The sequence below is a fragment of the Schistocerca piceifrons genome, chromosome X (genome assembly GCF_021461385.2).
Source record: "Schistocerca piceifrons isolate TAMUIC-IGC-003096 chromosome X, iqSchPice1.1, whole genome shotgun sequence".
Classification (NCBI taxonomy): domain Eukaryota; kingdom Metazoa; phylum Arthropoda; class Insecta; order Orthoptera; family Acrididae; genus Schistocerca; species Schistocerca piceifrons.
This window is the reverse complement of record NC_060149.1, coordinates 72,674,303-72,686,375: the sequence shown is the minus strand read 5'-3', so window position 1 is coordinate 72,686,375 and position 12,073 is coordinate 72,674,303. Positions and strand designations below refer to the sequence as shown.

The 12,073-nt window shown below is 41.5% G+C and overlaps 1 protein-coding gene across 1 annotated transcript in view; it reads left to right on the top strand.

Moving 5' to 3' along the window:
• Positions 1 to 12,073, top strand: part of LOC124722180 (dynein axonemal heavy chain 5) — an 843,802-nt gene that overhangs the window by 204,464 nt on the left and 627,265 nt on the right. The window lies entirely within an intron of this gene.

The window sequence follows — 12,073 nt, the reverse complement described above, 5'->3', positions numbered from 1 at the left end:
CGGTTAGGTTCTGAGTTCGAATCCCTGTCCAACACAAAGCTTTACCTCACGGTATTTCAACTAAGTTATTTGTGAAGAAGCAATATTTAACATCTCTCGTGGTTCGTTAACAGCGACAATAGATGCTGGGTAGGTATTCGCGTCCGTTAAAAATGTTTACGTTATGAAATTTAAAGTTGATATTTGCTAATTGATACTGTCTAAAATCGAGGTATATCACTCTCTGTATGCGTAGTCAGGAATGACTGTTAGTTTCCGTCAGTCACGAAATCTTCGTCTGCATGACCTGGGTTTGAATCCATATGCAGAACGAGTCGCTTCGTCGTGTCATTTGAAGTTCATACATATTCTCAACTAGCTGCTAGTGAATAACGTAATTTTTAATGTCATTTTGTGTTAAATAACAAGTATGGTATGTTACTCTGAAGAGGAAATCATGAATACGACGAACTTACTACGTGCATTACCTATCTGACGTAATAATGAGAGTGGTAACATTTCAGGTATGTCATTTATTGAAATAAATGTGAGCTTACAAGCCTTAAGGACAGTCTTGTCTGTGATAAGGTGTTCCCTGATATTTGTAGTATCAGGTATGTCATTTATTGAAATAAATTTGAGCTTACAAGCCTTAACGACAGTCTTGTCTGTGATAAGGTGTTCCCTGATATTTGTAGTATCGTGGTATTACTTTACATCTTCAGTTGTTGCCATACAGAGCAGAGTTTTGTAGTGGTGACTTGTTGGATCATTTTAATAGTCAAACGACTGTACCAAGGAGCGATTAGAAGACCAGCTAGACAGCTGCGTTATGTGGGTTGCATGCGAATCAGGCGAAATGCAATTCAGGTCGTTCGGATGCTTTTGATCACGTCTGTACGTGTAATAAACGTTTTGTCTTCATTCTCCTCCTCCTCTTCCTCCTCCTCCACCACCACCTCCTCTTCCTCCTCCTTCTCCTGCTTAGAAGTACCAACAAAAGTTCCTCCTCCCTAGAGTCAATTTCACTAACTAATCGCCGGCCGCGGTGGCCGTGCGGTTCTAGGCGCTGCAGTCCGGAACCGCGAGGCTGCTACGGTCGCAGGTTCGAATCCTGCCTCGGGCATGGTTGTGTGTGATGTCCTTAGGTTAGTTAGGTTTAAGTAGTTCTAAGTTCTAGGGGACTGATGACCTAAGATGTTAAGTCCCATAGAGCTCAGAGCCATTTTTGAACTAACTAATCAGTTGGCAATACCTGCGGTGTCAAACACCAGTGATCCAGGAGTGTTCACCACAATTACCGGTGACCATCACTGGCGACGGTCACCAGTGTCCTACTGTGAAACGGGCTTTATACTCTAGCCTCCGGTACAAGAGTGCTTGTTGTTCGCAGTTTTCACCGTTCACGCCTTAATGGTAAGTGGAGGAAAGAGAAGGCCCGTTACTTAGTGCCAGTACCTTCTTAGAGGTTTTTTTTTTTTTGTGCAAACGGCACACCTCTGAGCTGACCTTAGTTTGCCACTATACTCGACTGCATGAGTACTGTTAGGTTGGCAAAGCTCAGATAAACAGTGGTTAACTGTCTAGTTTCAGAACAAACTCATTCTCTCACCCAAACATTTAAAAGGGTGTAAAGGAAAGCATAGGGATCGAATAGGTACAAATACTGTACATAATAAATAAACACATTTTACAACTCAGTGTTCCTCCGGATGCTTGACACCAATGAAGGAAGGGGTAACGTCCGATGTGACGTGCAGGTTTGAGTGCAGTGACCGGAGTATGACCACACACGCAAATATTTATCCCAGTTAGTACAACAACAAACACTTTTTTCTGACACAGACAAACCAAGAAATTCAGAACTAAATGACCACGGGGACACTACTCCACACGCAGGTATGTCTGAAAGACACAGAAGATACGATCTCCATAATTAAGGTGTCACAAGAAAGTTATAAGTCACTAAAGTCAGTAATTTGTACGTCCTTATGAACAACACTTAAACTATGATAAGTTATCTCATTTGCTGTACCGTTTCAGTAGCACATTTTCAATCAGATTACATGTTTCGATCACTCTGAATCATCTTCACGTTTAAGTACCAGGGTCGTCCAATAAGTAATGCCCCAAATTTTTTCTCAGAACATATTTATTGTTAAGAGTCAGAATTTGGTGACAATATACATCAACATGTCTTGTCCATGTCCTATTTTTCTACGTATTCTCCATCACGTTCGCCAACGTTGTGGAAGAGCATGTATTCCCTGCAAGTAAATGCTGTTGCCCTGTAGGCGTAGCCATGTTTTCACTGCATGACTGACACTCTCGTCATCTTAAAAGTGTGTTCCCTGTAGAGAATCTTTAAGCGGCCCAAAGAGATGGAAGTCCGAGGGTGCCAGGTCTGGACTGTAGGGTGGATGAGGCGATGATGTCCAACCCAATTTGGCGATGCGTTTCCATGTTCTCAGACTTGTGTTTGGGCGTGTATTATAGTGTTGGAGCAAGATTCTCCTGGATTCTTGTCCAGTTGAACACGTCGTAAACGGTTCTTGAGTTTATTCAGAGTCTTCACGTATGCCTCTGAATTGATGGTTGACCCTCTTGGTATCACATCCACGAGAATGACGCCATCACAATCCCAGAAGACTGTCATCATGACTTTTCCAGCAGAGGGGGTTGTCTTGATGATGCCACCCCATGGACTGCCTTTTTGTTTCCAGCACAAAGTGGTGCACCCAGCTTTCTTCCCTATAACGATCCGTGACAGAAAGGCATCTCCCTTCGTCTCAAAACGCTCCAACAATTCAGATAAAATGGCCTTTCTTTTAATCTTGTGGTCCGCTGTGAGCATTCGTGGAACCCATCGTTAGAACCTCTTTGAACATCTGAGAGTCTCGATCATTGCATACGCACTTCTAATGCTGATCGACAACTGTAGAGCCAGTTTTCGAGTTGTGATGCCCGGTCGGCACGAATAATGGCATGCGCACAATTCAGCATGTCTGAAGCAGTAGCTCTTACAGGACTTCCCGAACGTGGCTGACCATGGAGCTCTGTTTCTGCATTTCCTGAGGCTGTAACTTTCTTTACCCATCGCCCAACTGTACTGCTATCAACGGCACCAGCGCCATACACTGCACACAAACGTTTACGGATGTTCACCAAGATTTCTTTTTCTGCTCACAAGAATTCAATAACAGCACGCTGCTTGAAACATGAGTCGTACGTAGACGCCACTTTGACGCTGCATTACGGCTCTGCCATCTGTCAGAACGGTTAATGTATATTAATGACTTTTTTAAAAAGTGGGGCACTACTTATTCAACGACCCTCGTAGTTGCGTCAGCAACCCATCTTGTCTACCCAGAAGCACATGTCAGAGTATCTTGACACTATCCTGATATGTGGTTCTGAGTAGACAAGTCGAATTGCTGACGTAACTACTTAGATCTGAAGATATCCAGAATGATTGAAACATGTAATCTAATTAAAAACGTGCAACTGAGATGGAATAACAAATGAGAATTATCTAAACTGTTGCTAAACCTCTCAAGATGATTATGTGGAATATAGTGAAGACTTAAATTATTCTAAATGCAGTCGGACATTTGTAGCTAAGGCAATTACTTCACACAAGCTCAAAGTCTAATTCAACCGGTGTATACCGTCCGATGAGCACAGTGTCCAAATGATGCCATGGTCGGTGGAGGTGATGGTTCCAGTAGTGAATGCTGGCTGCTCGTTGCAGCGATGCTGTGTAGACCGTCCGTGGTTGGTGCCGTAGTTGAAGCTGTGGACACTGAGGAGCGGGCTCTATCAATTGCGGCTCCATCAATAGAACTGCTTGCTCTTAAGTAACGTGCCATGTGAGCGGATACCTCCATTGTGCTCGGTGAATATGCTGTCTGTGCAGATACGACAGTGCCGCGAATGCTGCGCCACTGTCAGTTATCTGAGCAGCACAGGTTGGCGATGCTGGCGCCGATTGTTTCCGTACAGTTTGTAAACTGGTCAGTGTGTGTGCTCTACAGCTGAGCTCTACCAACACTCGGGTTCGATAGTAATTGTGTACTACATAAATGACGCAGTAAACAGTAGTAAACAGTAGGATTACCGGTAATATTCGTAGCATTGGTAGGGAAAGAGACATAAATGAATGTGTAAGAGAGAAACTGGTAGCTGACGACGTCTTTTGTTGTTGTTTTTTCCCTCTTTTTTTCACATTATCTGAACTGCACATCATTCAGTGTTAGTCCATTGTGTATTTTATATCCTTACAGAATATAAATTGCATTTTGTAAGTAATAAAAATTAGTTAATCTTGTAACTTTCGAGCTTTTATATAACTAAATCAATTACTTTTGATGCAAGTACAGTTTACATGCACAAACATAAAAAGAATCGATACGATTATTATTGTTGAAATATGGTTCAAATGGCTCTGAGCACTATGGGACTTAACTTCTGAGGTCATCAGTCCCCTAGAACTTAGAACTACTTAAACCTAACTAACCTAAGGACATCACCCACATCCACGTCCGAGGCAGGATTCGAACGTGCGACCGTAGCGGTCGCCTGGTTCCAGACTGAAGCGCCTAGAACCGCTCGGCCACTATTATTGTTATTCTGCGCTCAATAGAACGTTCTTCATCATGCGGTAAGAGTTTCCCCTTATTAGTTATAAATGAGAAACTTATTTATGAATAACAGACGTATGTTTTGTACAGGATGTTCGAAAATTCCCGTTACAAACTTCTGGGACTTGTAGAAAGGACTGAGTACATAATATTTTGAATAGGAACTCATTTCGGGAAATGTATCGTTTCCGTTCTACGCGGTTTCAATCCAGATTTGTAGCGCGTCCAAGTTTGCTGAGGGAAGGAGAAAAGTCTCAAAGTTGCTTGTTCTGGTATGCAACAGAGTAGGCGGGATGACGTGTATTGGACCCGTTCTTGGAAGCTGTGCCACTTAATGTCCGTCAGCAAATGTGGTTTCAATATGATGGTGCACCACCTCACTTCACACTTGTGGTTCGGAGAAGTCTCAATAGACGATACGGTGAAAGATGGAAAGGCTGAGATGGTCGAACAGCGTGGCCGCCACGATCGCCGGATTTCTTGTGGGGTCGTATACAAAGTTAAACTTACGAGACCCCTGTACAGATAGAGGAATATCTGCTGGCACGAGTTCTCCTCGCTATACGAGAAATTGAAGAGACACCAGGTGGGACGGAGAGTGTGTACCAGAACATACTGCGAAGGAACAATGTCTGTAACAGCGTTGGTGGTCGTTACATCGAGTTGCTGTCGTAATGCATCAGTACTGTTTTGTACATACACTATGCTAGGTTTTTTTTTGTTCTGGAATAATGTAAACACACAATGTTTAAGTGTTAATGCAAACAAATGAGCTTAAGTGATAAACGGATGTTTCGTTATCTTTCCTTTCGAATTATTACCTAATAGTTGTACTACGTCACGCCTAATCCAATTCCTCAAGCAGTAGGGGATGATTTAAACGTCTGAACTGTGTTCCTGTTCAAAGTATTACGTATTCACTCCTCTCCATAAGTCCTAGAAATTTGTAACGGGAAGTTCCAAACACCCTGTATAAGCTCGACGAAATACAGAAGCGATATCTGATACATTTCTGTTTTATATTCTACTATTTCACTTTTTATTTAGGAAATTGCGGTTTATAGCACTGCATTATAAATCTGGAATGTTTTCTTTATTTTTACTGCAACATCCTTCAGTTTCACATTACAAATCAACACTTATTCTAAAAAAAAGTGAATTAAAAACATTTACAGTTTCAATTTTGCTGTAACTATTGTTAATTTTTAAGTAGAGACAGGAGGATAACGATGTAGAACAAAAATGTTCCGTATGTTACGTCTCCCTTTATATGTCCTCACTCAGTTTCTAGACAGTTTACCGTTTCTGGTTTCTAGGGGAGTCTAGTGAGATAGTGATCACATACGTAAAAACTCTCTCGTTATGAGGTAACGCCCGACTGATATGCAACACATCTAACCTACATGTAAGGCGGGTACGACCTTAACTGACCAAAGCTACTAGAAAAACTACCGTAGTCTACACTCATTTACGGTAGTCCGAAATAACCTACTGTAGTTTTACAACTTTAGTGTACGCCGATCGTAGTATTTATCAGCCTCAGCCAGGCACTTAAATGTGATTTGAAGGGAATCCATGTAAATGTAGGTATAGATTTACATTCTACGCACACTAGACAATGTTTTGATTGAAAAGCTATGCCTGCCATCAGATGTGTATCTGTAGAATGGCAACCCACTGGTCTCGGCTGCGCTGCTGACAAGGGAACCTCCCCATCGCACCCCCCTCAGATTTAGTTATAAGTTGGCACAGTGGATAGGCCTTGAAAAACTGAACACAGGTCAATCAAGAAAACAGGAAGACGTTGTGTGGAACTATGAAAACTGAGTAGTACATGCACAAGATAGGCAACATCATGGATAGTGCGAGCTCAGAAGCCCCGTGGTCCAGTGGTTAGCGTGAGCAGCTGCAGAACGAGAGGTCCTTGGTTCAACTCTTTCCTCGAGTGAAAAGTTTAATTTCTTATTTTCAGACAATTATCAAATTTCAGGCACTCACACATAATCAACTTCGCTCTCCAAAATTCCAGGACATGTTCAGGTTTGCTTGGACATATGCAGGATTTGACAGTCTACACACGGAAAAATTTTAAAACGTTAATAACATATGTTTTGACAGAGCACAGGGAAGACTGTGCGACTGTGAAACTATTGCATTCATTTGTTGCAGTTTGTGTGACAAACTCTTATGTTTTCATCACTTATTTGGGAGTGATTATCACATCCACAAGAAAACCTAAATCGGGTAAGGTAGAAGAATCTTTTTACCCATTCGCCAAGTGTACAAGTTAGGTGGGTCGACAACGTATTCCTGTCATGTGAAGCACATGCCGTCACCAGTGTCGTATAGAATCTATCAGACGTGTTTTCCTGTGGAGGAATCGGTTGACCTATGACCTTGCGATCAAATGTTTTCGGTTCCCATTGGAGAGGCACGTCCTTTCGTCTACTAATCGCACGGTTTAGCGGTGCGGATGCAAAACACAGACAATTAACTTATTACAGTAAACAGAGACGTCAATGAACGAACGGACGGATCATAACTTTTCGAAAATAAATAAAGTAAACTTTTCACTCGAGGGAAGAGTTGAACCAAGGACCTCTCGACGCAGCTGCTCACGCTAACCACGGGACCACGGCGCTCCTGAGCTAGCACTATCCTTGATGTTGCGTATCTTTTCCATGGACTACTCAGTTTGTATATTTTGCTTATTTTTTCATAGTTCCACACAACTTCTTCCTGTTTTCTCGATTGATCTGTGTTCAGTTTTTCAAGGCCTATCCACTGTGCCAACTTTTAACTAAATCTGAGGGGGGTGCGATGGGGAGGTTCCCTTGTGAATAGCTCTAGTCGCAGGCAACAGGTCCGGGGATACAGCAGTAAGCATGCTCTGAAACTGTGAACTGACAACGCACTGAAACAGAACCGTTTCAGTGTTTTATCTTATCACTAAACTAATGATGTTAAATTATTATTTAACAATCGTATTACCTCATTTCCATTTTTTATTCAATTTTTGACATGCACATTTCCTTCAAGATTCTGGTAGAAACAATAGCTGACCTATCACCTAGTTATCTGGTGAATCATCCTTCAGTGTCACGTCATTTGCTTCCAGTTGTTGTGTCAGTCCAATCACATGTAGCCAAGTGTGATTATTATCAGTTTTAAATTAAACTTTTCTCCATTATTCCGCTTTTGTAAGTATACTTTCTTATCTGTATCGAGCGTCCCATCAGCCTGACGCGAAAGTTAAGAATAACAAAACGAATTTCTGCGTAAGATAGCAGTCGGTTTCATGTCTAAAACAGGTAAATCCTAAGTTCTAAATTATGTAATTTCTCCCAAAATACTAATCGGATTTTGAAGAGTAAAAAGTTGTTGAATTTGTCTCTTTTATAACCACAATACTAGCAGCAGAAATTAATATGATTCTATTTCAAGAAGCAAACTTGACATATATATATATATTGTGTTGGTGCATAAGTTCGTAGCGTTCTTCCATAAGTTCAATAAACCCAACAGATACACATAATAGAGACCTCAGTCATCAATAATATTTTCTCCTTCACTATTTACAACAGCCTGCCAACGCTGTGGTTACTTTTTGATTCCACGACCATAGAAGTCATATGGTTTTGAGGCTAACAACTCATCGAATCAATTTCGGAGCGCATCTTTATCCAGAAAGGAAGTTCCTTGAAGGTTGTTCGATAGAGAGCGGAAAAAATGAAAATCTGACGGTGCAAGATCATGTGAATAAAGTGGGTGTGGAATGGCTTCCAACTCTACTCCTGTATTCTGTTTTTTGTTAATCTACTAGAGTGCGGGCGGGCGCTATCGTGGAGCAGCGTCACTTCACGCAGTCTATCTAGTCGTTGTTGTTGGATTGCGTCTGCAGGCTCATCAGTGATGGCTACAGCTCGGGGAAGCAATTCTTAGTACACCACACCGTCGCTTTTCCACGAGATGCTTACATTATTTTTTCTGGATGTTCACAGCTCTCTTTATACGGGGAATTATTGCTTTGTTTCGGCTTAACCGCTCCTTTATTTCCCTCACGTTATCATTAAGACACCATTTCTCGTAAGCAGTAACGATCCAGGATAGGAACAGTCGGTGTTGTTCACGAGCCAATTGATGACGAGCAAGCAGAGATGCACGTATGATTTTTGTGATATTGGCTGAGACCATGCGGTCTCCATACACTCGATTTTTGAACCTTCCCCACTGCACGCAAATGTCGCACTATGGTGGAATGATCACATGTCATCACATTTGCCAGTTCTCGAGTACACTGACCTCGATAATTGTGGATTAATGCATTTAAACGACCCTAATCAAACTTCGGAGGTCTTCTTAAAAGTGGAGAGTCACTAACGTCAAAATGATTGTCCTAATACGAGAAAACCACTTTCTTGCTGTGTTCTGTCCAATGGCATTATCACCTTACATGGCGCAAATGTTTCTGGCTTCCTCCGTTGCTGTCACCCCTCTATTGAACTCAAACAAAAGAACGTGTCGTAAACGTTCCGATTTCGCCACTTGGCACTCCGTTTTCTAGGGTCTACCGCTCCACTATCTTCAAATGACAGTATGTAAACTCAAATAGCAACAGTTAACTACAATTAAAAACGACAACCGATATATAAACCCATAGCAAACATAGCACCAACATGCGAACCAAAAACGCTACGAACTTATGCACCAATCTAATAATTAATATAGGAAGGAAAAGAGATTACACATCTGGTAGTACAGTGACATATGCAGTGCGCTAGCTTGTGAGCCAGGGAGCTCTCTGGAGAGAGTTAACGCGGCGGATTAACGAGCGTGTGTTGATATTCGGGACCAGTCTGATTTCGGTTTTTTAGCGATTTTCTACCCTCGTTCAGCAAACTGCCAGGTATTCGTCAAATTCAACTTCAGATAATGCGATACACAAACGGTTAAATACGATAACATGTATCCAGAATGAGATTTTCACTCTGTAGCGGAGTGTGCGCTGATATGAAACTTCCTGGCAGATTAAAACTGTGTGCCGGACCGAGACTCCAACTCGGGACCTTTTTCCTTTCGCGGGCAAGTGCTCTACCATCTGAGCTACCCAAGGACGACTCACGCCCCGTCAGGTTCACAGGAGAGCTTCTGGGAAGTTTGGAAAGTAGGAGACGAGGTACTGGCGGAAGTAAAGCTGTGAGGACGGGGCGTGAGTCGCGCTTGGGTAGCTCAGATGGTGGAGCACTTGCCCGCGAAAGGAAAAGGTCTCGAGTTCGAGTCTCGGTCCGGCACACAGTTTTAATCTGCCAGGAAGTTTCACGATAACATGTAGAACAAAGTTTACACGACTGAAAGGCGGATGGCGCACACGAATTCCCTCCCTCTAAGAAGGGTTGCCGACACACAGTTAAATAAAGTGACATTTGCCAAATCTAGAAAACACGGTGTAATGTTGTTGCCTTAATTTGTGGTGTAAGCGGTGCTGATATTCAAGACCATAAAAGTGGGTTAAAAGCTGTGAGCTGTCTGAGGAAGTTAACCTTGCATTACTGAGCAACTGTTTCACCAGGTATCCAGTGTAGCTTACCAAATTCCCAACCAGACTAACATTAATTATAATCGTCATACGACAACCGGTGATATATATATATATATATATAAAAGAGAATTTAAATAAAAGGAAATAAATCAGTTTATATTTGGAAATTTATTTTAACATTGATCATTGAAATTTGAGCATATTAAACTTGATTCATAACTAAACTGGTGCCTTATTTAGGATTGTGAAAATGTGAGTTTGTAATCTTACAGAACACACCAAATATGGAGCCAAGATTGGGATACTGCATACAACACTGCATTCATAAAATAACACACGAAGATCGTTGAAACATATGCAAGAGGAAATTAACCACAACCAACCGATTCAATTTTCACCCAAAGAAGTTACGTTCGTAGCGCAATCCTGTCCGTCATGTAATTACCACGCACTGGTATACTAAATTCATACTAACTCTCTGTGAAATCTTCCCGAAAAGAATAGCTGAGGGCTACTTTGATGATTACACTACATGCTTCACGTGGTCAACTTGGTTTACACAAAGAGTGTAACTCCACAATAATTTTGATAATTAAAATAAATTAGATCGAAAAACAATTTACAAAAGAAAAACCTCGAACTGGTTACTACCGTCTTACTATTAACCTGATGGGTCAAACAATTGTATAAGCACGTGGTACTGGTCTCACAATGTACACCCCACATGGGTTGAACATAAAGAAAAGTTGCTATATTGAAAAATATTGTCAAGACGAGACGTTATAATCTCACGCACATTCGCATTTAAGATTGATGATCTTAGTTAGAGTTACTGATCAACACGTGGTTCCACTTTACTCACAAAGTAGTGACAAAGCAACTACTGGAAGATATTCTGAACTTCACACTCGAATTACACTGCGTTGCAATTTAAAATAACATTAGATATTTTAAAGCTAAACCTGAAATAAAGGTGATTAAATTTTCAGTTAGGCTGAACTTAAGAAATCCATTGTCCTACGGACTTAGCAGACACGCGCTTAGCCGGAGATCTTACCACTTCAGACGCTCGCCGCGGACAGACTGACCTGGGCTCCTACCGAGCGTGGTAACAGGGTAACAGATACAAACGGAAGTGACCAGAGAGACAGCTTCCTATACCAACATGACAAGGGACGGACAGGACCATACTAAGAATAGAAACCTCTCTGCTTTCAGAAAGCGTAGCTACCTGTTCCGACGTTGGTCCTACTGTTCTCTAGCAGACAGGCTTGTCTGCTACCCTCAAGCATGCAACTAGAAATACATTTGCTCATTCATCCTCTCACACAGAAGGGAAGGGGATGACAGTATCATATCATATACAGTATATAAAAGAAAGCGGATGTAGGTTCCGTATGAGACTGTGTGTCATGAATTACCTATAAGCTGTGTTTTAAAGTGTAGTAGTGTGACAGATCGTTCTTGTTTATGTGTAAAAGTAACACGTTCCACTGCACAGTCTCCTCCCCGACAGTCTAAAACACCACAGTAAATTTAGAAGAGGAATTTATGCCGTAAATGACAACATATTTAAGAAATTAACATGAAAGGAATCCAACAGAGACCTTTCGACGGGCTCTTTACTAGACATATACGCTAGGGAAAAAGAAGAAAACGAAGATGAAAGAAAAATAAATATCATTTAATGAGAACTTTTTAAAAAATCATCTCAGTTAAACGAGAAATCCGCTATCTTAAACAGTTCAGAAAATTAGCTGAACAGGTTAGCTGAACAGGTTAGCTGAACCTCGGTATATAGTGCACTCATGACTTTCTCAGGATAACTTTCCTGAAATTCTCCAACTTGTAGAGGGTGAAGAGCCCTCTGCTTTAGGTCCTCCACTCGGCCTCATACCAATTTATCCCATTAGTC